The sequence below is a fragment of the Stegostoma tigrinum genome, chromosome 6 (genome assembly GCF_030684315.1).
Source record: "Stegostoma tigrinum isolate sSteTig4 chromosome 6, sSteTig4.hap1, whole genome shotgun sequence".
NCBI classification, from domain to species: domain Eukaryota; kingdom Metazoa; phylum Chordata; class Chondrichthyes; order Orectolobiformes; family Stegostomatidae; genus Stegostoma; species Stegostoma tigrinum.
The window spans coordinates 89,648,067-89,660,640 of record NC_081359.1 but is presented as its reverse complement, the minus strand read 5'-3'; the positions used below and the strand labels follow the sequence as shown (position 1 = coordinate 89,660,640).

At 41.6% G+C, this 12,574-nt stretch overlaps 1 protein-coding gene across 4 annotated transcripts in view; it reads right to left on the bottom strand.

Moving 5' to 3' along the window:
• The window catches only part of LOC125453648 (anosmin-1), a 209,486-nt gene that overhangs the window by 135,358 nt on the left and 61,554 nt on the right, over nucleotides 1-12,574 (bottom strand). The window lies entirely within an intron of this gene.

Below are 12,574 nucleotides of genomic sequence, written 5' to 3'. Positions count from 1 at the left end.
TATGTGGGTTCAGTGTTAAGGCAGATTACTACCCCATTTGAATCTGTGCTCTCAATAACTCAGGTGTGACTAAGCCAGTTACAGTGTGTTTCTGGTACAGACGCACAAATTACACATTTTAAAGATGGTGTCATTTTAATAGTTTACTTAGTGCAGCTAATTTATGATGTGATACCTTCAATGAAATGTGCCCGTGTGAGGCAGCTGCATGCTAATTGCTGATGAACTCCAGATTTTTAAAAAACATCTTGCACTTTGAATGTGCAGCCAGAACCTACATTCCCCTCGAGCTCTCAGAAGCCTTCAGACAGAGCTCGCATCTGTTTTAAATCGATACAAATTTAGATTTGAACAAAATATGCGTGCCAGGTGATGCGATGATGTTAAACCATACTGGATCGCATTATCACATGAGGCATATTGAGATGTCAACACTGTGCTACAATCACAATGACACCAATTGTCTTCAAACTAGGTAATGATTCAATGCTTATTCGGTGGCTAACCTACACTTACTGATTGTAGTGAGAGCTCTCTGGCTTCTGAGTCAGAAGGTTCAGTGGCTTCAAATCCCATTTCAGAGACTTAAACATAAAAATCTAGGTTAAAGTCAAAATTCTAGGTTAAAGTCATGCTGCGCCAATACCACTGTTGGATAAAGTTCCTTCTCCTTGTTCAAGGATGGATGAAGGAATTGATGGCATTATTGTATTAGTCGTGTTTGTGGAGTTTTGCTATGGGGAGATGATGGCCTAGTGGTATTATGGCTGGACTGCTAATCCAGAGTCCCACATATATATTCTACGGACTTGAGTTCAAATACAATTACACTAGGTGGTACAATTTGAAACCAATATTTGAAATAAAAATCTGAAATTAGAAGTCTAATGATGACCATAAATCCCTTGCCAAGTGTCGGGCGGGGAGAAAACCATCTAGTTCACTGATGACTCTTCGGGAAGGAAACTGCTTTCCTTACCCGGCCTGGCCTATATGTGACTTCAGAACATAGCAATGTGGTTGAGTCTTAACTATCCACTGGGCAATTAGGGATTGACAATAAAGGCTGGCCTAGCCAGCAATGCTCTCATCCTGTTTATAAATTTTAAAAAATTTGGTTGCTGTGTTTCCTTCATTATGATACTAGCTACACGTCAAAAGGACTTGCTTGAGTGTAAAGCATGTACTGAGATCATGAAATAGGCCATGTAAATGCAGGTTTCTCTTTCACATCGCACACTGATCTATGTCATTTTGGCCTCACGTTATTGGAAAATGTACAGCAATATTTATTATTGAAAGCACTCAGATGGAATTTTTTGTCAAAAGTTAACATATGAAGAAGAATCCCAGGAAGAGGCAAAGGCATACTTTAGGGACATGGATTTGAATTCCACTGCGAAACATGATGAAATTTAAATTCAACTAATAAAAAGGTGGAATTAAAATCTTATCCAACAGTGACTATGAGACTAATATCGATTGTTGTAAAACCCCGCCAGATGGTTAACATCCTCAAGAGATGAAGATCCACCATCTTTATTCGGCCTGGCCTAGGTGTGATTTCAAAACCACAGCAATGTTTTTGAGCCTTAATCTGCCCTCTGAAATGGTCTGGCTGTATACAACCACCACAAGTTGGGCACCAGAAATGACAACGGTAAATCCAGCCTTGTCAGCCTTGGGGCTATGCAGGAATGTGGATTAATCAGATCATCCATGATCTTATTCAGCATCGGAGAAGGCTGGAGAAGCCTATTCCTGCTCCACAACTCATATGTTCTTAATTCCTTATGTTCTGACAAACATATGAGTTAGGAACAAGGGGAGACCACATGGTTCATCAAACCTGCTCCGTCAGTCAATACAATCATCACTGATCTTGGGCTTCGACACCACTTTTCCACCTGCTTCCAACATTCCTTGATTGCCTGAGAGACCAATCACTTGTCTTTACGGGTCACTAAGTATCGTGGGACTACCTTGAAGTCGTGTAAAGGTGAGCCTTGGCAACAACTACCAATCTTGAGAACAAAAGATGGAAAGTTAATTCCAACCTTGTTTACCATTACCTGGTTCCTGTGCATCTGCAGCATGGCCTGGCCAGTGTGGAGAAGAGACACTTGAGCAAGCCATCATGCATGCTCAGGTCGAACTAACTCATGGATGTTGGAGATATACATGTTTCAACAGTGAAGAGGAAGGAATTCCTGCTCCCTAAGCTTCAAATCCACTTTAAAGTTTACTAAGTATCCAGAAGTGCAATTTGAAAGGTAGATCTGGCATCCAAACCAACTTACAGGCCATGGAAAGTCAAAACCAAGTACTCACAACACTCTCACTTTGCTTCACTTCAAGCTGATTCCAGATTTATGTTTCCATCCACGCTCAGAGACAAAGACAGGTAGAGGGACAGGCAGTGTTGAAGAAGCAGGAAGGCTGCATAAGGACTTGGACAGGAGAGGAGAGTGGGCAGAAAAGTGGCAAGTGGAGTACATTAGACAACAAACAATAGGTGCTGGATTAGGCCATTCGGCCCTTCGAGCCAGCACCACCAAGAAGAGAAAACGTAAGGTTATGCATTTTGGTAGGAAGAATAGGGGCAAGAACGATTTTCTAAATGGGGAAAGGCTTCAGAAATCGTCTTAGTTCATGATTTTCTTCAGATTGACATGAAGTTGGCAGTTAAGAAGGCAAGGCAATGTTAGCATTCATTTTGGAGGGTCTAGAATACAAGAGGAGGGGTGTGCTGCTAAGGCTGTATAAGGCTCCAGTCAGACTGCATTTGGAACAGTGAGCAGTTTTGGGCTCCGTACTTAAGGAAGGATGTGCTGGCATTGAATGGAGTCCAGAGAAGGTTCATAAATGAAAGGGCTGAAAGGCTTATCATATAAGGAGCGAAACTTATACGACACTGAGACAGCTGGATAGGGTGGGTGTGGAGATGATATTTCCACTAATCGGGGAGACTAGGACCTGAGGTCATAGCCTCGGAGTGAAGGAATGACCCTTTAGAACTGAGATGAGGAGGAATTTCTTCAGCCAGAGAGTGGTGAATCTGTGGAACTCATTGTCACAGAAGGCTGTGGAAGCAAAGTCACTGAGAGTATTTAAGATAGAAATTGGCACTTGAATAGTAAGGAGAACAAGGGTTACAGGGAGAAGGTAGAAGAATGAGGTTGAGAAACGTCAAATGATCAAAAGTGGAGAATATTCAGTGGGCCAAATGGCCTAATTCTGCTCGAAAATCTTTCAATCATATGGTTGGGAAAGCAGATACTGCCTCCCAATGCACAGTGAAAATTCACAGTTACTGAACAATTTTGTATATACTGGCGTGCAACTCCAACTGAGTAATTCAAGTGGTCCAAATATCAGGGATTTATCAATAAAATTTGACAGACAAATATTCTATCTGTTCCATTAGGCAGAATGGTATAAATTCACCAGAACTAGGTCAGCAAATACTCCTTAAGTTTTGTCAGATTTACATGGTATAATGAGTAGTTCACCTCATTTTTGGGGCCTGCAGTATATTTTAATGGTAAAATTGTTAAGAAAAATATTTTTTACAGTGACTTGTTAAAAAGCCAGTCATTTGAAAAAAAGCTCATGTAAAATTGAGACAATAATTTATCAAATGTGTGTAACAGAATCAGTGAGCACCTTAAGAATTACTCTCATGACTGTCAAAATGCAGGCAGGGCAACTAATCCATTACCAATCAAGGCTCGAATGTCACTTCAAAAGCAGAAGCTGTATCTACAGCAAAACGACAGATGGCACAGTGTTGGAAATTTTTACTTGTGTCAATGGTTAACTAATCTTATAGCACCATAATAAATCATGAAAGCTTTGCAAAAAAACTGACTATATTACCCTGCAACCAGAAAAGCAAGACAGGGTTATGCATAATGCTTCCTGGGATGAAGCCTTTATAATCCTGTTTGCTTTTTCTTTTGCACTCTCTTTCTTCAATTGGCAAAAGAGGCTGTAAAGACTGTTTGAAGGACAATCACAGCATTATTATCAAAGGTTAATGCTAATGCAAACTTATAGAGAGAGCCCGATCACTGACTGAAAGCCTTGTGCCATTTCACTTATATTCCCCATCTACTTTGAGTCACCATCCATCACTGAAGTTATCGCCTGCTCACAGGCAATGATTGCTGCCAATGGCTTTGGAATAAATTCTTCATAAGCAGAAACAACAATTATTTTACATTGAAACTGGAATAATGGCACAGTGGCTCAGTGGTCAGCACTGCTATCTCACAGTGCCAGGGACCCAGGTTTGATTCTAACCTCAGGTGACCATCTGTGTGGAGTTTGCACATTCTCCCTGTGTCTGTGTGGGTTTCCTTCAGGGTGCTCTCGTTTCCTCCCACAGTCTAAGGATGCACAGGCTAGCAGGATTGTCCATGCTAAATTGCCTGTAGTGTTCCTGGATGTGTAGATTAAGTGGGTTAAAGGGGGATGGTTGTAGGTGGGATACTCTGAAGGTTAGTATGGGCTGAAGGGCCTGTTTCCACACTGTAGGGATTCTATAAAAATGAAACTGCATTGACTGACTTTTATTAGAGAGAAGCAGTCAGCGTCTCAACGTCAATACTTTAAAAAAAAATCAATGGAAGCTATCTGGTGTTTACTATAGGATCAGAAATACTTAGGTTGCCCAAAGCAAACCGCTTAACCAAGGAGGGACATGATGTACTTAATGCAATATTGTTGCATCTAATGCATACCAGTATCTATATACACACAGTGATTAGCACTGCTGCATCACAGTGCCAAGGACCCGGGTTCAATTCCAGCCCTAGGTGACAGTCTATGTAGAGTTTTCACATTCTCCTCATGTTTGACTGTGTTTCCAACAGGTGCTCCAATTTCCTCCCAAAATCCAAACAGTTAAAGGTTTGGTGGATTAGCCATTGTAAAAACGCCATGCAGGGTTACAGGGATAGGGTGTGGTAGTTCTGAGTGGGATGCTCGTTGGAGGGTCAGTGCAGTCTCGATGGACTCTTTCAGCACTGTAGGGATTCTATAATAAACTGGATATTGTAATATATGTGTATTAATATGCATAAAAGTTTAATTAATACAATAAATCTGTACCTCTTCCTCAATGTACCAAACTGTCATCTTTGAGAACATGTATTTGTTGAATATCAATTGCCAGAAGAGCTGTATGAGCCAATAATAAATCCTTGAGATCAGAGATGAGCTGGTCATTAGTGATGGAAAGGAACCCAAAGAATTAATGTCAAGTGAGATGTGAGGCACAAGTCTCCTTCTCCACAGTCTTACACTTCTATGTTAACGAGGCTGTGTCATCTGCACTGTACTCTTCCACTACAGATTGCCAAGGCAGAACACCAAAGAAAAATCTTTTTTTACCCCAAAGCAAAGATGGACCACATGCTGCTAGTTACCTAATGACTGGCAACACTTGGAGGGGAAGGAGGGATCACAGTAGCTAATTTTAAAAATAACTAGTAACAAGAATAAATCAAAATCGCCCTTATTGCTATTTAGTATCACTAATGAGACCTCTCACATTCACAAGGGGGTGAAGCAAGATTCTAGTCAGAGACAATGAGAACTGCAGATGCTGGAGAATCCAAGATAACAAAGTGTGGAGCTGGATGAACAGGAGATGCTGCTTGGCCTGCTGTGTTCATCCAGCTCCACACTTTGTTATCTTGGATTCTCCAGCATCTGCAGTTCTCATTGTCTCTGACTAGAATCTTGCTTCACCCCCTTGTGAATGTGAGAGGTCTCATTAGTGATACTAAATAGCAATAAGGGCGATTTTGATTTATTCTTGTTACTAGTTATTTTTAAAATGAGCTACTGTGATCCCTCCTTCCCCTCCAAGTGTTGCCAGTCACTAGGTAACTAGCAGCATGTGGTCCATCTTTGCTTTGGGGTAAAAAAAGATTTTTCTTTGGTGTTCTGCCTTGGCAATCTGTAGTGGAAGAGTACAGTGCAGATGACACAGCCTCGTTAACATAGAAGTGTAAGACTGTGGAGAAGGAGACTTGTGCCTCACATCTCACTTGACATTAATTCTTTGGGTTCCTTTCCATCACTAATGACCAGCTCATCTCTGATCTCAAGGATTTATTATTGGCTCATACAGCTCTTCTGGCAATTGATATTCAACAAATACATGTTCTCAAAGATGACAGTTTGGGACATTGAGGAAGAGGTACAGATTTATTGTATTAATTAAACTTTTATGCATATTAATACACATATATTACAATATCCAGTTTATTATAGAATCCCTACAGTGCTGAAAGAGTCCATCGAGACTACACTGACCCTCCAACGAGCATCCCACTCAGACCTGAGTGCTCCTGAGATGCTGCTTGGCCTGCTGTGTTCATCCAGCTCCACACTTTGTTATCCAAGATTCTAGTCATATGGGTGAAAGACATTTCGGGAGTAGTGACAAAAATATTGAAAGTGTCACTAAGCGGCTTACACTTCACTGGTGTTTTCTTCTCCCCATGTTTTTGCAACTGGTATTCTTTCGATTAGGGTGGCATTTCTAAACCTTTTCTTGGTATTTTGATGCCTCAGACTTTGTGCGACATGGGGAAGTGTGGGTGGACAGCTCCTGAGCAGGGGTAGCAGGGAAAGGATGAGAAATTCAGAACAGTGGGTATTATTTAAACTGTGGGATTTTTTTAAACTACCTTTTCACAGATTGTTTTTCAGCAGAAATCTGGCTTCAAAGATTTATCCACTAACCTGCTCCGTTTTGAGGGAAATAAATACCCTGGAAATTTAAAGAGCTGTCAGAAATCAGTCTGAGTTACATGGCATCCATTGATTCCTTGGAGACTGTGATCCCAAAACTATCTGCATCACACCAATGGAGGAAATTAAGAACTGGAAAGATGATCCAGAACCCAACCATGAAAAGCTTCCAGAGCCAATAATGGGAGCTGCTCCTACTTAGGCAGGTGGCAAATCCCGAGGAAGCATATCACTGGCACTACCATCTCAAATATAGCAGGGGGCTTCTTTGCTACAGGTGCAAACAACTGAGGCTGCAAGATACATGGCGCAGAAGCCTCAACAGCTAGGTACTTTTGAAGAGGGAAAGGTCAGATTGGGTGATATCAACAGGGTGGCATGGTGGCTCGGTGGTTAGCACTCCTGTCTCACAGTGCCAGGGATCTGAGTTTGATTTCAGTCTTGGGCAACTGTCTGTGTGGAATTTGCGTATTCTCCCTGTATCTGTGTGGGTTTCACTGAGTGCTCTGGCTTCCTCCCACAGTACAAAGGTATGCTGATTAGTTGGATTGGCCATACTTCAAAACAAAAAGTTGTCCATAGTTCAGGAATGTGTAGGCTATTTGAATTAGCCATGGTAAAAAAATGGGGTTGGGGCTAGGTTGGCATGGGATGCTCTTTGGTGAGTTGGTGTGAACTCATTGGGCTGAACAGCCTCCATCTGCACTGTAGGGATTCTATGAAAGCTTGCAGGCCCACTGACTGAAGTAAGGGTAGTCAGAATGTGCAGACAGTACCATTACATTACACGGTCATTGACACTGAATGTGCTCTCGATGGACCCTTGGCATGCACAACAATAAGGACTACCCTGTCTCCTGACCAAAACCTACTTGAATGCCATAGGGTTTCACGAGGTGGTCTCCAACAGCATGGGCAAAATCCTGTGTAAGGAAGCTCACTGGGCTTCCAGCAAGTAGCCGATGAGCTGCCTTTTCTTTCATTAGCAAATTGGCATGGGAGCTTCAAAACTTTGGGTATATTTTTCAATGTCTTTCCAGAACTACTTTTGTCAGCCTTGCCACCTCCCAGGCCCCTGGCCGGGAGCTGGTAAAATTTCAGCCGATTGGATTACCATTGGTGGCAGAATATTAAGACAAATTGAGGCTAACCAATTTCATATTAATCATAAATGGATATCATTTTTCATTCAATACCAATGCAAGGGTATAGTTATACTACAACAGAAGACGACCAGTGATATTGCAAATGCAGCTCGAATCTGGTAGCAGAACATAGTCTGACACCAGAGAAAGCAGGAGTAAGCTAGTTTGCAGGAACAAGTTGCGCCACATCCAATTGATACAAGTTAAAAATCACTGTGAAATCAAAGATACGTTATATCAATGCAGATTTGCAACATAAGCACACCCAACAAAGTGTTCTCTGACTGGTTTCCACATTCTTCATATTTTAAAACATTACAGTAATGTATGTAGGATTGCATCTTACTGCTGGTGGTACCAGACTATGACAGAGTTAACATTTGGCAGGTGCAATTCTAAAAAGGCACACCAGTTTCTTAATGAATGAATCAGCAGGGACCTCAAACCAGCCAGCAGCACATTGGCTAAAGACATTGTTGCTATACTCACTAATGGATGTCCCAAGTTGCCCACTAGCCATTGAGGTCATGGGGTAAAGACATGTCTCTGGAGAAGAGTAAACACAAAGTGATTCAGAAACAGCTGCTCAGTTCAGTCACTTGCTCACAGATTGCTTGGCTGTTAAAAGTGGTGTCGGAAGAGATATTAAAAGGATATTAACAATGCTATAACCTTAATCCATACCATTGACTCAGCCGCCTGCAATTTAATGAATCACTTTACAGCCTAATTTAAATAGGAATCTTGATTGTCAAAGTCCTTGAGGAGCAACTAGACATAATATATCAAATTTAATGAAAGAATGACAAGAAACAACACCAACCATCCTCACTTTACAGAGGTAATCAAATCTCCTTGTGTAAAAGCATGGGGAATGTGCAAACTATCAAAATAATTCAAGGGAAAAACTAGTCAACAAAACAAATGTGTTGTTTATTTATCTAAAGGAGTAATTGCTTCACTAAGAATATGCCTAGAAATCTTTATACATAAACTCTTTTATTCATTCATGGAATGTGGGCCTCATTGACTAGGCTAACATTTACTGTCCATTCCTAATTGCCGAGAGGGCAGTTTGGAATCAGCCATATCACTGAGCGTCTGGAGTCACGTGTAGGCCAGACCAGATAAGGTCAACAGATTTCCTTCTTTAAGTGAAATTAGTGAACTAGATGTATTTTTATAAAATCTGACCGTGACTGTCCTTTTTTTTCAAATTCCAGATTGTTCACTTTATTTCAGACCTCACCACTGGGGAGGTAATGGCCTAGTGGTAATTTCCTTAAATTATTAACCCAGAGCTCAGATAATGTTTTGGAGACCTGGGTTTGAAAGCTTGATAGTGGAATGTTAATTCAGTAAATATCAGAAATTAAGAGTCCAATGATGGCCATTGTCTATTGCCAGTAAAACGCATCTGGTTCGCTAGTGTCCTTTTTAGGCAACTGGAGACAGGCAAAAAATGCTGGCAAAACCACATCCCACAAATAGCAGCAGATCACTTCAAACAGCCCTTACCCAGTACCATAGTGTGGCAGAGGTGGAGAAGAGATATGCTAGACTCGGAACGTTAACTCTGCTATATATATATATATATATATATATATATACACTTAACACAAAAATGATTGAGACCCTGGCATCCGAGGGATAGTTCCAAAGTTTACAGATGACAGAAAACTTGAAAGTAACTTGTGAGAAAGACAGTGCAGATCTTCAAAAGGGCAAGGTCAATTTGGGCGAGTGGGTGGACAGGTGGCAGATGATGTTCAGCACAGACAGTATGAAACAACATGAACAGGGTATGTAAAAGAAGGGGTATAATTCTCAGGAGATGTGGGAGCAGAGAGACCCAGGTGAACACATGCACAGATCATTGAAGGCGGCAGGACAATTGGACAGAACAATTAATTAAACACACAGTAACTTTGGCTTTATTGATAGTGGCACAGAGTACAAGACCAAGGAAATGGTTGAATTGAGGCATTCAAAAAGGCATTGGATGATTATTTGGATGAAAATAACAGACAAGGGTATGGGGAATAAAAATAGGAGCTTGGCATTGTTTAATGATGCTCATTCAACGAGCTGGTGATGGCACAGTAGACTGAATGGCCTCCTTCTGAAATGCAACAGTTCTGTGATTCTGAGATTGATGCTGAGCACTTTATTAGATCTTTGGATGGGATATTGTACAAAATTCAGGGAGTTATTCTATAGGAAAGATGTGAGCAGTGGTGAGGTTTCAAAGAATGGTTCTAGGAATGAGAAACTTTAGGTATGAGGATTTATTGGAGAGTTTGGGACTATTTTCCTCGGAGAGCTGGAACCTGAAAGGAGATGTGATAAAAGTTTTAAAGATCATGGGGGAGCCGAATACTGTTGGTAGGGAGATCACTCTCAGAAAACAATGAAGAACGAGAGGGCACAAGAGGGAATGAGATTTAAAGTGATTTGCAAAAGAAGCAAATATGACGTGAGAGAAAAATATTTTTCATGTAACAAGTGGTTTGGGTTTGGAATGCACTACCTGGAATGTGTCAGAGGCAGTCTCGACAGAAGCATTCCAGATAGTGTTGGATAATTAGTTAAATAGAAACAATGTGAAAGAGTACAGGGAAAAAGCAGGAGAATGGTACTACGTAATGATGCTCATTTGGAATGTCAGAGCAGACTTTCCACATCAAGCAGGTGTTCACCTGCACATCTGCCAATGTGTTCTACTACATACACTGTACTGTTGTGGCCTCCTCTACATTGGGAAAACCAGGGGAGGCTTGGGGACCACTTTGCAGAACACCTACGCTCGGTTCACAATAAACAACTGCACCTCCCAGTCGCAAACCATTTCAACTCCCCCTCCCCCTCCTGAGACAACATGTCCATCCTGGGCCTCCTGCAGTACCATAATGATGCCACCCGAAGGTTGCAGGAACAGCAACTCCTATTCCGCTTAGGAACCCTGCAGCCCAATGGTATCAATGTGGATTTCACATGCTTCAAAATCTCCCCTCCCCCAACCGGATCCCAAAACCAGCCCAGCTCATCCCCACCTCCCTAACCTGTTCTTCCTCTCACCTATCCCCTCCTCTCACCTCAAGCCGCACCGCCATTTTCTACCAATGAACCTCATCCCACCCCCAGACCTGTCCATCCTCCCTGGGCTGACCTATCTCCTCCCTACATCCCCACCTACACTCACCTCTACTGGCTCCATCCCCACCTCTTTAACTTGTCTGTCTCCTCTCCACCTAGTTTCTCCTCTATCCATCTCCCCCTCTCTCCTTATTTATTTCAGAACCATCTCCCTCTCCCCCTTTTCTGAAGAAGGGTCTAGGCCTGAAACGTCAGCTTTTGTGTTCCTAAGATGCTGCTTGGCCTGTTGTGTTCATCCAGCTCCACACTTTGTTATTACACATAATGCACAGTGGCTTTTCATTTTATTTGTTTAAACACCCAAAAGTCAATGAGGCCAATAGATTGGTTCTAATTAAAAATGTTCCTTAATAAAAAAAACTCACAGAATCACACAAGTGCAGGAAGGTGGGTGGGAGGAGGTGCATTCTAGGTAGCTGTGGGAGTCGGTGGACTTGAAACGGATATCAGTTTCTCGGTGATTGCCTGAGATGGAGACAGAGAGGTCCAGGAAGGTGAGGGATGTGTTGGAGATGGTCCAGGTGAATTTGAGGTTGGGGTGGAAGGTGTGGTGAAGTGGATGAACTGTTCGAGCTCCTCATGGGAGCACGAGGTGGCACTGATACAGTCATCAACGTAACGGAGGAAACGGTGGGGTTTAGGGCCAGTGTAGGTACGGAAGAGGGATTGTTCAACATAACTATTATATGTAATAGGTGCTCAGAAGCACAAATACCAGAATGGCCCAGCTATGTCTCTCAGGCGTAACTATTACTGTATGAGAGCACGACTAAGAAGAATACTTGTCTACTCTCCATTCACAGGAATTAATAGCCAAAGGTAAACAAAGCAAAATCTCATTGCAGCGAAGTTGCATTTGGCGTTCCAGTCTCCTCCATCCAGTAGATGCTATGCGCACTCTTTACCATTCAAATTTTACAGCTTATATCGACTAAGAGTCAATTTATAAAGGTAATTGGAACTGTGGAATAGACAATGGAATTCAACAAATTATGATTTCCTGGTTTTATGTAACCTATACTTTATCAAATTAATTTAAGCATGGTCTCAAGCTGAAGCTAATTTGGAAACAACAATATAAGTAACTTTTGAATTAGACCTGTTCTGAGCCTCCCATCATATTTCAGTTCCCTGTACTTCGTAATAGTTAATTGTCCATGCTGACTGCCATCTGCTCTATGTACGACAGCGTCATCAGCCAAGCAACAAAATCAATTGTTGGCTGGATACCAACAGAGAACATCAAAGATTTAACGACCGTACTGTTGAGCACCAAGGAGATGAACATTCAGTCCATGTTTATATTGCTGTGAAATAGTTGTGCTAAAAATGATTTGTTTTGTCTTAAGCTTTTTTTAACATAAATATGGTTGTGAAAATGATGACGCCATTCAAGAAAATTCAGACACACATCTTTAACTTGAACCAATGGAAAAACTTGCTACAAAGCTCTAATATTTTTTAGTTATTCTATTCAAAAGTGTTATTCTTTAGAGCTGGAGGGA